At 40.8% G+C, this 15009-nt stretch overlaps 1 pseudogene; it reads right to left on the bottom strand.

Annotated features, from left to right (window-relative positions):
* Window positions 1–1098: 1098 nt before the first annotated feature.
* Window positions 1099–2912, bottom strand: LOC123789613 (LIM domain and actin-binding protein 1 pseudogene; annotated as a pseudogene).
* Between the last annotated feature and the right edge of the window lie 12097 nt (window positions 2913–15009).

Genomic DNA, 15009 nt, shown 5'->3' with positions numbered 1-15009 from the left:
TACTCAAGTTTATAATGTTCCAAAGCCTTAACTACTAGAAAACCATCTCCCCAAGAAAAGACCTATAATTGGTTTAATTGCACCCTGGGAATACTGTCTGCCATAAAAATCAATACATTTCAGAGCTGATAAGTATTAAAAACAACAACAACATCAAAAACTAGTGTCCCAGAGAGGGGATATCAGAAGTGGAATATATAGGGCTTGGGGTCTGGGCTCCAGTGGTTTAAGGCAGTTTTTCTGTTATTCCTCCTTTAAACTCCTCACTTTGCTTTAACATGCAACATGGCAAACAACAATACAAAACATCTTAGAAAAATGTTGCAGCTTTCAGTGAATGAGGAGCTGCACAGATACCACCAGAGCAAGCAGTCCCCTGGGCTGTCGTCAGACTCACTGGCAAATACCAGGGCTTGAGAGGCAGTGGAACCCTCCAGGCACCAGATGTGCTCAAAAAGTGCCCCCAAAGAATGGTTGTGAATTATCTCAATAATCCAGTTCGGGACGTGGTTTCGAGAATGGGATGCGGAGCAGTGACTTCCCCATGTGTACCAGAGTAAGAAAATTAACCCAAAAAAATGTATTAAGGGTTAAATATTTGATCTCTTAACAGATGAACACAAAATAATTAAATTGGTATTCCTTTAAAAATATACAAACTGTGCCCTTTATACTAAAGTGCATTCAGTCATAATGTTTAGGTTCCTAAACGCCCTCTGCATGTTCCCTAATTCCATAGTTGAATTTTTAGTGTAACAGTGTGCTACCAGTCATCTATTTTTGTATTGCCTTTTGGGAATACAGTGGAGTCTGGACTGTATCGGCTGACATATTCCCCCCTCACCAGAAGTCCTTAAAGCACCTTACATATATCATCATTGCTAAAATACGGGACTGAAGTAATAGTCTCTCTAGCACTTAGAATTGGTTCACTTAAGCTGCAGTATGGGATTTTTTTGAAGCAAGAACTCTTCCAAAATGACTTCCACATACATTACAGTTCATGCTAAGATCCCTGTGTACGTGCATCGGTGTGAGAAAGGGCAGGGACTCACTAACATGAACACACATTTAAGGCCACACACCATTTGCAGTTTGTCATTCCTCATCCTCATCCTCATCATAGTACCGACTTCTCTCTGTTTCTCCACACACAGCTCTTTGACTACTTCTCCCTCCCAGAAACCCCCATCCTGGGATTTCTGATTCTGGATAGTGAATTCTTTAGGGGAGGTATTCTCTGCAAAGCTGGACCAATTTGTAGGCTTGGGTACTAGTGGAGGGTGCTGTTTGAGGTTTCTGTCATCTTCATCTAAGTTTGCACCATTTTCTAGAAGATTCTCACTCCCCATCTCGAAAGCACCGACTCCCTTCCTTCTCCTCCCTGTCGCCCCTCCTCCGGATTCCTGGTTTTGCCAGGTTGTTTTCCCCACACTAGCATTCTTTTCGGAGGTAATGGCATTTTCTGCTTGTTTGCTTCCTGCTGGCATTCCTCCTGTAAACTCCTTACTCTGCTCTGACATGCTCCAGCCTTTCCTTATGGATGGGGGCAAGATTTTGGGGGCTCTTGCCTGAAGTGGTTTGAAATGAAGCTGCTACAGTGAATGGGTGGCTTCTTTCTTTCTTTCAGTGAAGGAGATCATCTTAGCTTCTTCAGATCCAGATCTATGTCCTCGGGAGCTTCAGGCTTGCTGATTTCATCCTTAGGAGGCCATTTGGGCTTGGATACTTGGATCCCTTCCTCCAAAGTACTTGCGGAACTACCAAGTTCTGGGGGGCAGGGGGGCGGCGGCCAGGTGATCTTCAGCTTCTTGGTTTCAGCTGGCTTGTCTTCTTTCTCTGGCTGAGAGGAGGCCTTGGCTTCCATACCTGCTGTCAGCACACCCACCTTAGCAATGGGGGCATCTTCTAGTCCTGGGCTCTGAGGGGTCTCCCTTGCATTTGGAAGCTGGGCTGGTCTTTCCAAAGTCCCTTCGTTTCCAGTTTTGCTTGCCCACAGATCCTTGTGTGGTCTGTGCCCAGAGCCTTCATCATAGTTACCTTTAGCTTTGAAGAGTTGGTTGAAGTGAGGCTTGCGGTAGATTCTCCCATGAAAGACGCATGTGTTCCTAGACTAAGTCTGTTGTTGCATTAGGAGCAACGGAAGCAGCTTCTGTGAACCACCTGCTAGGGAGCCGAGACACGCTCTGTTGGGCAGACTGTCTTCTGACTTAGCACACAAGTCTCTCTTGCAGGTGCCTGAAACTTCTTCAGTGCTTTGGGAGGAGAACTTTCAGAGAGGCTGGAGGCTCTGGCATCTGGATTTAGTGGCGTGGGGTGGACAGGCGGCTGGACCTCTCTCTTGACCCGGGAATTTTGGAGTCATCCTCAGTAGGGCTGGAACGGACTGCCAGGCTGTTCTCAGTTGCACAAACCTTTTCTCCAGCCTGATGGGAGATGCAGACCTCAGGCACATTCTCCTTGTGTTCTGATTTATGAGTTTTGATTTCACCACCATCGGCTCTCCAGTCGTTTGTAGAGTTGGTGGAACCGCTCTGTTTGGACACAGCTGCCTGGTGCTTGGCCATTGGATCCTTGATGGAGGTTTCTGACAGGCGTCGTTAAGTCCAGATTTCACCTGCTCTCGCTTTTCTCTGCGTTGAGTGTAGAAGATGACAACTGACCTGGGCTATCTCCACATCATCCGGAGAACAGCTGCTTTCAGAGACCCTCCTTCCACCTGCCCTGCGGCTCTGGCCCGAAGAATCTGCTTGCTTGGAGTTGGTTCACCCTCCTCAAACATCATCTTAAGGCTGTTCAGCGGAACATTGTATTTCTCTATTTCATTTGCAGCTTCTATGTTTTCAGATTTCAGATTTTCTTCCTTCGTGCCTGGATTCTCCTAGACAAGTTTCCATTTTTTTACATTCTTTCAAGTGGTCTTTAAGACACTTATTGATCTCAAGGCAGGGATACAGGCACTGCACAAGGGCTTCAGGAGGTGATCCGAGCCTGGGTCTGAGATGGACTCGTTCTCCATGGTCAGCCTTGCCCTCAGAGGCAGAGCTTCTAGCCCCTTCACCGGCAGGATGGCTGCCTCCGTGTCTGACCTCCATGCTGCCGATTCGCAGGAGTCTGTGTGAGACTCTCCCCAGGGCTGGGCTCTCCCACTTCTTCTTTACCACAGTCAGGATCCCCCTCCTGAAGGGCTGGGGAGATTTTCAGGGTCCTAGAAGAACAAGAAGTAAGTGCCAGTTATAACTTGCCCGTTGAAATATTCAAACGTTGTGCTTTGTTTTTTTGTTTGTTTTTCTTCTTAAGGTTCTATTTATTTGTTTGAGAGAGAGAGAATGAGAGAGAGAGCAGGAGCAGGGGGGAGGGCAGAGGGAGAGGGAGAAGCAGAGTCCCTGCAGAGCAGAGAGCTGGACACGGGGCTCAATCCCAGGACTCCAAGATCATGACCTGAGCCGAAGGCAGACGCGTAACCGACTGAGCCACCCAGGTGCCCCAAACATTTTGTTCTTTGTAAAATGGAAGTTAAAACTCTAAGCTGCTTCTGGTCCACTGGTGTTTCAGACAGCTGTGAATAGTTACAGCCCTGCCGCATGGAGAAAGCATCCACCCCGGGAGAGGTATTTTATCTTAATTTTATAAAGAATAGTAAGCCCATTTATATTATATTTTTATAGAAACAACTCTGTTTTCCAAGACAATTTTAAAAAGTGAGAAGGATGACACTGTTTTACATTTTGGCAAGTCTCTTTGATGTCTGGTCTAATAGAAGATAGATTCTCATATTTGCTTTTGCATTCAGTCTGTTACAATGTGTTGTTTGGTTAAAGATGACAAAGACGGTCTGGCCTTAAATAGAAAGGTAGTTGGAAAACAGGGACATCACCTGTTAGAATGTTTAAAATTTGAATATTTAAAGTTACAGGACTGACCATACCAAATGTTACTGAGAATGCAGGGCATCAAAGTTCTCATACTCCTGCTGGAGAGACTGTAAATGGATACAGCTTCTATGGAAAACAATTTTGTAATTACTTGAAAGTTAAACAGAACCTACCGTATGACCCATCAATCCTACTTCTATGTATTTACCAAAGAGCAATGAAAGCACATGTACATAACAAAGTCTTTTACACACATGTTCGTAGCAGCCTTATTTGTAAAAGCTAAAAAATAGAAACAACCCAAGTATCCACCTACAAGTGAATGGATGTACAAATTGTGATACGTCCATTAACGCAATTGAACTATTGATACAAGAAAAAATGTTATGAGTCTCAAAATTATTATGCTGAGGGAATGAAACCAGACCTAAAAAAACCACGTATGATTCCATTTTTAAAAAAGATTTATCTATTCATTTGTGAGAGAACAAGAGAGCAGGGCGGGGAGGCAGAGAGAGAGGGAGAGAGAGTCTCAAGCAGACTCTGCACTGAGTGCAGACCTGATGGGGGCTCAAGCTCACGACCCTGAGATCATGACCTGAGCCGAAATCAAGAGTCGGATGCTTAACCGACTGAGCCACCCAGGCACCGCTGTATGATTCCATTTTTAAGAAGTTTTAGAAAATGCAAACTAATCTATGGAAAGTAGATCAGTGGTTGCTAGAGGATGGGAGTGTGTGGGGACACTGGAAGGGAGGGATTACCAAGGGGACATGGGGAAACTCAGGGGATAGCTATGTTCATCACCTTGATTGTGGTGATAATTTTTCAGGTGAATAATATGTCAAAAATTATCAAATTGTACCCTTGAATATGTACTTGATGTCAATTTTACCTTAATAAAGCTGTTCAAAAATAAATGGTATTTTTAAAAAAGAAAAAAAAATCAAATATACACAACAGATCTTGTTTAGATCCTGTTTTGAATCATTTGTAAAAAAGATGCTTGAGAGGGGCGCCTGGGTGGCTCAGTCGGTTAAGTATCCAACTCTTGATTTCAGTTCAGGTCATGATCGCAATGGTGTGAGATTGAGCCTGGTGTAAGGCTGCACAGTGCGTGTGGGGCCTGCTTGCGATTCTCTCTCCCTCTGCCCCTCCCCCAAAAGATGCTTGAGACATTGGAGAACGCTTGAATACTGACTGGATATTAGATTATGTTAAGGAATTGTTAGTATTTTTTCAGTGTGATAATGGGGTTGTTATGTTAAAAAGTGTCTTATCTCTTACAGATACATACTGAAGTATTTATGGATGAAATTATATGATGTCTGGGATTTACTGAGTTGGAGGAGATGATGGTATGAAACAAGGTTGGCCAAATATTACTAATACTGACTTTATTCACCCTGCTTAGGATTCTCGATCTCCCTCTCTCTGCCCCCCCCCACTTGAGTACACTTTCTCTCTCTCTCAAAAAAAAAAAAAAATATATATATATATATATATATATATATAATTTAAATGATGGTTGTATAGAGGTTTGTTATACTATTCTTTCTACTCATGTGTATTTTGAGATTTCCCATTATAAATTTTTGTTGTTGTTCTTGTTTGATTTTTTAAAAAATGATTATTTTAGTCCTGCTCTGAAACAGTGGCCTAGACTAAGTGGCTTCTAATCTTCTCATCTGAGAAAATGTACCTTTTCTGTTAAGTTATGATCTCTATCATAAATTATATGTTTCTCACTAGAAGCAAAAAACTGAAGTCTGAAAGACACATGGGGTTTTTTGACCAATTAATCATAAATCTCTACACTAATATACTGTTGGAATCATTGCTTAAAAAATAAAAAGTGAGCCAGTGGCATAGGATAAAAATGCTATTTAAAAATTTCTTTCTTCTTAACTCACCCCAAAATCTCACAGAAATAGCCTGTTACTGAAGAGAGAACATATTTCTTATCATTACTTTGAAACTCAAACAAAGCAACTTACATTTTTATTCTGGCTGAAGGGGAGAAAAGGTGATCTGATCTTTTCTGACTAGCTACAAGTTTTCTAAGTAAAAAAAAACTGAGCCAACTGGAAATTATCTCTAGAGAGCAAGCACTGGATAAGAATTATATCAAGGTATTATTTTCAAAAAGTTAAAAATGTGACTCTTGCAGAAATAGACTCATAAACACAGAGAACAAACTGGTGGTTGCCAGAGGGGAGGGACGGTGAGGGGTGGGGCAAAGTGGGTGGAGGGGAGTGGGAGGCACAGGCTTCCAGTCATGGAGTGAATAAGTTATGGGGATGAAAATTGCAGCATGGGGAATACAGTGAATGGTACTATAATAGTGTTGTGTGTTGACAGATGGTAGCTACTGCATAGGATAATGTATAGACTTGTCCAATCACTATGTTGTACACCTGAAACTAATGTAACATTGTGTGTCAACGATACTTAATGTATATATTTATTTATGACATATATATGACTCCTACAAATAGAGAAAGAACACAGGGAAAAGGGGCACCTGGGTGGCTCCGTTGGTTAAGCATCTGCCTTCAGCTCAGGTCATGATCCCAGGGTGCTGGGATCGAGACCCGCGTCAGGCTCCCTGCTCAGCAGGGAACATGCTTCTCCCTCTCCTCCCTGCTCCTGCTGTCTCTCAAATATATAAACAAAATCTTTAAATAAACAATTAGAACTAAAAGTATAATGAACCAATTTGCTTTCCTTCCTCCCTAACCACCATATTATCAAAACACTGTCATGCCATGTTCTTTAAGTAATTCCTCATATATTCCCTCATCTGAATAATATTGGTCTTCAGGCAGCTTCTCAATTCAGAACTCAGTGTAGAATATGGTCCTCTTACATCACAGCTTGCCAAAAATCAAGGGGTGACCCACCTTTCTCTTGCTTTCTTTTTCTTTTTGATTGAAGTATTGTTGATATGCAATATGATATTAGTTTCAGGTGTACAACATAGTGATTTGACATTTATATACATTATGAAATGCTCACTATGATAAGTGTAGTCACCATCGGTCACCAAGCCATATCACAGTGTTATTGACTATATTCCCTATGTTGTACTTCTCATCCCATGACTCACTTATTTTGTAACTGGGACTTTGTAATTCTTAATCCCTTCTATTGCTTTCACCCATCCCTCCACCCACTTCTCCTCTGGTAACCATCAGTTTGTTTCTTGTATTTATGAGTCTGTTTCTGTTTTATTTGTTTGTTTGTTTGTTCATTTGTTTTGTTTTATAGACTCCACACATAAGTGAAATCATATGGTATTTGTCTTTCTCTAACTTATTTTACTTAACATAATACCCTCTGCGTCCACCGATGTTGAGAATGGCAAGATTTCATTCTTTTTTATGACTGAGTAATAATACATATATTATTTTATATATATGTATACCCCATATTATATATATATATATGTTTTGTACATATTGTATATATACATATACCTCACATCTTTTCAAATTGATTATATTTTTAAAAATTTTTAAAGGATTTCTTAAAGATTTATTTATTTATTTGAGAGAGAGAGAGAGAGCATGCATGTGCACATGCACATGGGGGAGGGGCAGAGAGAGAGAGAGAGAGAGAGAATCCTCAAGCAGACGCCCCACTGAGCAGGGAGCCTGACACAGGGCTCCATCCCAGGACCTGAGATCATGACCTGGGCCAAAATCAAGAGTCAGACGGTCAACTGACTGAGCCACCCAGGTACCCCAATTCTATATTTTTAAATTAAACTTTTTTTATTTTAAGCTAATTGTAAATTTACATGTTGCTGTGAAATAACACTGAGAGATCCATATTCCCTTTACCTGTTATGCTTATAGTACAATATCATAATCGGGATCTTTTTTCTTTTTTTTTAAAGATTTTATTTATTTATTTGACAGAGACAGCCAGTGAGAGAGGGAACACAAGCAGGGGAGTGGGAGAGGAAGAAGCAGGCTCCCAGCGGAGAAGCCTGATGTGGGGCTTAATCCCAGAATGTTGGGATCACACCCTGAGCCGAAGGCAGACGCTTAACGACTGTGCCACCCAGGCGCCCCTCATAATCAGGATCTTGACATTGATGTAGTCAAGATGTAGAATGTCCGTCACCACAAGATTCCCTGTTTTTTTTTTCCTCATCATAGTAAGTGTCTTCTTACTTCCCATCACCTGTTTCACCCATTCCCCCCATTCATCTCCTCTTTGGTAACCTTTAGTTTGTTCTCTGTAGTTAAAGTCTGATCCTTGATTTGCCTCTCTCTGGTTTTTTTTTTTCCTTTGCTTGTTTGTTTTGTTTCTTAAATTCCACATATGAGTGAAATGAATACCACATCTTCCTTATCTGTTCATCTATCAGTGGACGCTTAGGTTGCTTCCATATCTTGGCTCTTGTAAATAACGCTGCCATAAAGGTGCTCAAAATCACTAATCATCAGGGAAATGCAGATCGAAATCACCATGGGGTGACCCACCTTTGATGACATATTTTTGTAGCCACAACTTTTTATAGTCATTATAATTTTTAAATGCTCACAACATTCACCCCAAACTGTTAGTTAAATGCTTCTTTAGTTAAAGAAGAGCGGGTGATTTTCAGATATTTAATGTAATATTACCATCATTAAAATAATTAAACATATGGAGCCCATTAGACTAAGGTGGCGGTAACATCTTGATAGCCTACGCAAGCAAACGGAAACCTAAGCCAGAGTCAAGTCCTGTAAATGCCTCAAGGTTAAGAAATCGAAACCTAAGAACAACTAATCACAAATCCAAGTAGTTTTTTCCCAAATAAGGCTACTCTAAGCTATAGCCAATCAAATAATTTCCTTGCTTTGCTTTTGCATGCTCTATAAAAGCCTTTCCCTTTTCATGGGGTACCTCCCCTGGGTGGCTCAGTTGGTTAAACATCTGCCTTTGGCTCAGGTCATGATCCTGAAGTCCAGGGATCAAGCCCCTGGCTTGATCGGGCTCCCTGCTCAGCGGGGAGTCTGCTTCTCCCTCTCCCTCTGCCCCTCCCCCCACTCATGTTCTCTCTCTCTAGCTCACTTGCTCACTCTCTCAAATAAATAAAATCTTCAATTAAAAAAAACTTTTCCCCTTTCAGTGGAGTGCTCTTAACCATTCTTCATTTGGCGCTGCCCAATCTAATTGATATTGGCTCATAGACATGCTTCAAAATCTTCATGTACCTCAGTTTATCTTTTAACATCATTTATTGAAATAGTCTCAGTATAGGGTTTTTTCATGAATGTGAATAATAAGCTAAACCTCATTCCTGGTGAAAATGTTTTATGCCTCGAAGAATTATATATGTATATATGCATTATTTATTATATATGCCTACATATACATATGTATTATATATTATAAAATACATATGCCTCTGTGAATTCCAAAGACTTATATTTCAAATCAAAGACCACTATACAGTATGTCAAAAATTCAAGAGATCATTTTTATTTTCTCTCTATATATAATTATTTCAATAGAAGACAGTTCATATTTTATCAGTCGGAGCTTGCTATGATTTCTTCTTTGCATTTGCTCTTCTTTTTGCTTAAGTAGTTCACTTCATAGTTCTTTCTTCTTTTTGTGTGTGTGTGTGTAAGTAGGCTCCGTGCCCAATGTGAGGCTTGAGCTCACAACCCTGAGATCAAGAGTCAGTTGCTCTACCAACTGAGCCACCCAGCGCCCCTCTTTAATGACAGTATTAGAATGAGAAAAATCTTGTAAATTGAAGGGGTTCATTCAGGGATAGAAAAACCAGAAGTGCTACTTTATAACACAGGCACATTTATGGAACATATTACTAGTAGAGATAGTATAACCATCAAAATTCCATATGAATTTATGAAGAACTCAGGAAAATTAATTAATAAGAGACCCCAGGGGCACATGCCTGGCTCAGTCAGAGAGCACATGACTCTCGGTCTCTAGGTTGTCAGCTTACAACCATTTACAGGAACTCATCTGAATTCACTTACTTTTTTTGAGAAAATGATTAAACTTAACTGCACACACACACCAATTATCAGAGATTTGCCACTTTTTCTTAAAAACCTGTTTGTTTGTTTTTTAATTTTGATTCCAGTACAGTTAACATACAGTGTTAAAAATCTCCTTTGAGCAAATAATATAATATCTTCAAATCTCCTATGTAAAAATAGGGGAAAAGGACAAGTCTCTGTTTGTGGCTGTCATATTGATGAAATGTGTTTAAATGCTTTATTTCACTCAAACAAATGATACTTAGATGTGATGTACTCTAAACAATGACGTCATCTAAGCACTTTGGAGGTTTTGAAATACCCTAAGCAAAAAAAAAAAAGAAAAGTAATAGGTAAAATTTCTTACCATTTGCAAAGTGCATCTACTCAAATTTATGGATAAGAAACATTGAATTAAGTCAACACACAGACAAAGAATTAAGTCAATACACATTCAGCATAAAAGAGAATGTCTTACTGTCTTTTATGGACTCTCCCTAAGATGCAGAAATTTAAGTCTTTCTATGATATGTATCCTTTAAAAGACCTACCCCATCTCCTACACTAGTTAGAAAACAAATATTTACTGAGGCCTCACAGTTGCAGAGTCAAACCAACATATTAAAATACACAATAAAGAATAGATTAAAAAAAGAATAGATTTTTGTTTTGATTGTCAAAGAATGGACAAATAGAAGTAGGATAAAAAAAGAAAATATCTGGGGCGCCTGGGTGGCTCAGTCGTTAAGTGTCTGCCGTCGGCTCAGGGCGTAATCCCAGGGTCCTGGGATCGAGCCCCACATTGGGCTCCATGCTCCTCTGGGAGCCTGCTTCTCCCTCTCCCTCCACCCCTCCCTTACTCCCTCCACCCTTGCTCCTCTCCCTCAACCCCTCTCCCTCGCTCATGTGTGATCTCTCTCTCAAATAAATAAAATCTTCAAAAAACATCAAATTAGTAAATAGATAATAAATAGGATAAAGAAAATAGATCATTACTAATAACTGCTCAGAATATGACCCAGAATTAGGAGTTGTGCTAGTAGATTGTTGAAAGACAAAACTGAACAACAGTGCCTGGAATTTATCTTTCCTGGCCCTGCCCTCCGATCTTTTTCTCAAAGACCCAAAAGGCCTCTCCAGGCATGGGGCCCTTTATTAGTTCCCTACTGTGGCTGTAACAACATGGCTTAAAACAACAGATATGGTGGGGCACCTGGCTGGCTCCGTGGAAGAGCATGCCACTCTTGACCCCAGGGTTGTGACTCCAAGCCCCACACTGGGCGTAGCTTACTTTAAAGCAAACAAACAAACAAACAAACAAACAAACAAAAGAACAGAAATGTATTCCCTCACAGGTCTGGAGGCTAGAAGTCGGAAATGCAGGTGCTGGTAGGGCCGTGTGCCCCGTGCAGGTGCCGGGGAAGAATCCTTTTTTGTTTCTTCCTAGCTTCTGCTGCCTGCCCACACCCTTGGCATTTCTTGCCTTGTAGATGCACTACTTCAACCCTTGCCTCCAAGGTCATGTGGCCTTCTCCCCTCTGTCTCTGTGCCTTCTGTATCTTTGTTTCCAAAGATTTCTCTCTTCTTATAAGGACACCAGTCATTGGATTAGGACCAACCCTAATCCAGTATGACCCCATCTTAACTTGATGACATCTCCAAAGACTTATTTCCAAGGAAGGTCACATTCGCAGGTATGGGGGTGAAGGGTGGGTATGTTAAGACTTCAAAATATCTTTTTAGGAGACTCAATTCAACCTATTCTGGGGCCCCCTCCTGGGCTGTTCTCTTAGGCAATACCCTATGCACTAACTATACCTTGTGGTCAAAAGTGGAGTGTAGGCTAGGCTACTTGGGATGTTGGAATAAGTAGTATATCATGTATTTATGTTTATTTTTGTGTAAATATCAAATCAAATTAAGCTCAATTAGTATTTAGTATGTGGATTTTTGACTCTGGCACCCTGTCATTCATGCATCGGTCATTCAGTGTCAAATATGCTGTTCTTAAAAGAGACTTGAATTTCCTGACATGGAGGCATCTTCACGCTTTATTTTTTTTTACTTTTATTTTTTAAAAGATTTTATTTATTTATTTGACAGAGAGAGAGACAGCCAGTGAGAGAGGGAACACAAGCAGGGGGAGTGGGAGAGGAAGAAACAGGCTCCCAGGTAAGGAGCCTGACCCAGGACTCGATCCCAGGACTCTGGGATCATGCCCTGAGCCAAAGCAGACGCTTAACGACTGAGCCACCCAGGCGCCCCATCTTCACACTTTAGAATAATGAGCCAATTGCAGATTACACAAGCCTAATTACGAGATTTGTAGGTTGTATTATCTAGTTTAATGAAACCAACCCTCACAAAATTAACCTATGGCTTTAAAAAAATTTCCACCAAGAGAGGTGCCTCGCTGTCTCAGTCGGTGAAGCATGAAACACTTGATCTCTGGGTTGTGAGTTCAAGCCCCACACTGGGCGTGCAGCCTACTTTAAAAAAAAAAAAAGATTCCCCCAGAGCAGCGATTTTCAAAGTGTAGTCTGGGGACCCAGAGGAGATCTGTGAGCCCCAAATACATAGCACTAAGACATTATGTGCCTGTTTCTACTCTCAAACTCTACTGAGTATGCGGTGAGCTTTTCTAGAGGCTCCGTGACATGGATGATGTCATCGTTCTGCTACAAATAGAATGTGTGCTTGGGAATCTGTGTTTTTAAAATTTTGTTTTAATTTCCAATATGGTAAATATCAATAGGTATATAACCACACCAAAAAACATCTCTTTGAGGTCTATAATTTTTAATGTAGAAAGAGTTCCAAGACCAAAAAAGTTGAGAAATCACATATTGAAGATAACACTAACATTGTGGGCATAAGCTAACAAGAAAATGACATACAGTGACAAACTCTTAGAAAGCTACTTTACAAGGCAAAAGCGATCTAATCAGATCTGACAAGAATTGGGCCAGATATAGAAAATTATGAGCGCTATTTGAAATAAGGATTTCTATCCCTTATCATTATTGATAAATTTTGCCCTAAATGTTTATTATATATCAGATCTTTATGAAATATATTTTTGGCTTTCATAGCCATTAAAGTCAAGTGCCACAATAAACTGAACTTAGGAGTGTTTCTATGAACTGCTGTCTCACACAGTGTCAAACCAAGACTTAAAAAATTTTAAAGGACCATAATTAGTCATTTTGCTTTCACTACAAAGTTAGTGCTGACAACATTTTTAGTAAGAATAAAAAGTCTTGGGATGCCTGGGTGGCTCAGTCGGTTAAGCGTCTGCCTTCAGCTCAGGTCATGATCTTGGGGTCCTGAGATCAAGCCCCCAGTCGGGCTGCCTGCTCAGTGGGAAGTCTGCTTCTTCCTTCCCTCTGCTCCTCTCTCCCCCTCTCATGTGTGCTCTCTCTCTGTCTCTCTCTCAAATAAATAAAATCTTAAAAAAAAAAAAAGAGTGTCAAAAGATCCTGAGATTAAAAAGTTTGAGAACCACTGGCTTAGATCCACAAAAATATAGTCAAATAATGGAGGGATGATGGACACAGAAACAAAAAAGGTAGAGCTCTACCCCCATGGAGGGAAGGGGAAGTGGTGTCGTGGGTAGGCATCCAATGATGACTGCTACCAGAGGGAGATGGTTTGGATCTGGAACGTGACTAAAAAAGGGACAAAGTGTAAGGCAAATAAGAACAAGGAAGCTTTTTCTTCCATTATGGCTGTGGGAGACAAGTTTACAGAAGACTGATTAGCAGTGCCCGGTCTGAAGCAGGGGATGAGGACGCCCGGCTATAGTGTCGGTAGCATCGGATATTTGTAGCGAGAAAGGCTGTGTTAGCAGACTAGTTAACCAGTAAAAGGTATTGCAATAATCTTGTGCCTTAAGTATGAAAATATTTTTACCTTTTTTCCCTAGATTACACCTTTGCATTTTTAAAAAAATCATAATTTTATGTAGTTGAACAAAACGATGTAGGAGAAAAGCTATTTAGAAGACGGTTTTACTCCAAAATGAAGAAGTGAAGGAACATGTTCATAGCCCATATAGGGTCTGAGATAGAATCCTAAACGCGGGTCCCGAATGCTGCTGAGGCTAATGGAAACCAGCTAATCCTCTGTCCAAGGTGCTGCAAGTGACAGGGGCTCCCACACTGCATTTAGAAGTTAACACGCAGGACAATATTCTAATTGTAGCTTGTCATTACAGAACTACCTATTTGTACTTTTTAGAAGATACTGGTTGATTTCTCAGACCTTGTCCCACTGACAATGTTATAGGAAGCATTTTTTGTTGTTGTTGTTTTATATATCTCAACATAACTCACTTTGTGGACACATCCAGCATCATTATCTGCTGTAAATTGATTTTAACGCTTGCCAGGAACTATTAGCAGATATGTTTGCTATCATGATATTCAGTTTATTTGTTTTCACACAGTTTAGATCCCTCATTTCTAGTGGCGCTGTATGTGCATGTATATAAATATATGACTGTTAACTCAATTTTCTTCTTTAAACTTTGGATTGGGTTATAAGAGCTTTGAATCCTTCCAGAAATTTTTGCTGCAACGAGAGAGTCTGCCTATTGGTGTGGCTATCATGAGAACTTTTGCTCTCCATTATTTCTCTTTTGGTTTTAGGTTTAATGGTTCCTAGTTCTTTTACATATACAGAAAGGGCATTGGGTAATGTTTTATGATTTATGAAATAATGTTTTATTTTTTTAAAGATTTTGGGGCACCTGGGTACTCAGGTGGTTGGGTGGCTGCCTTCCACTCAGATCATGATCCCAGGGTCCTAGGATGGAGCCCACATCGGGCTCCCTGCTCAGCGGGGAACCTGCTTCTCCTTCTCCCTCTGCCTGCCACTCCTCCTGCTTGTGCTCTATCAAATAAATAAGTGGAATCTTAAAAAGATTTATTTCTTTGTTTATTTATTTGACAGAGAGAGAGAGCATAAACAGGCAGAGCAGCAGGCAGAGGAAGAGGGAGCAACAGGCTCCCTGCTGAGCAGAGAGCCGGTCGTGGGACTCCATCCCAGAACTCTGGGACCATGACCTCAGCTGAAGGCAGACACTTGGCTGACTGAGCCCTTCAGGTGCCCCAATGTTTTTT

The sequence above is a fragment of the Ursus americanus genome, chromosome 3 (assembly GCF_024610735.1).
Source record: "Ursus americanus isolate L20-20 chromosome 3, mUrsAme1.1.p, whole genome shotgun sequence".
NCBI lineage: Eukaryota > Metazoa > Chordata > Mammalia > Carnivora > Ursidae > Ursus > Ursus americanus.
The sequence above is the reverse complement of the archived record's forward strand: the minus strand, read 5'-3'. Positions and strand labels throughout refer to the sequence as shown.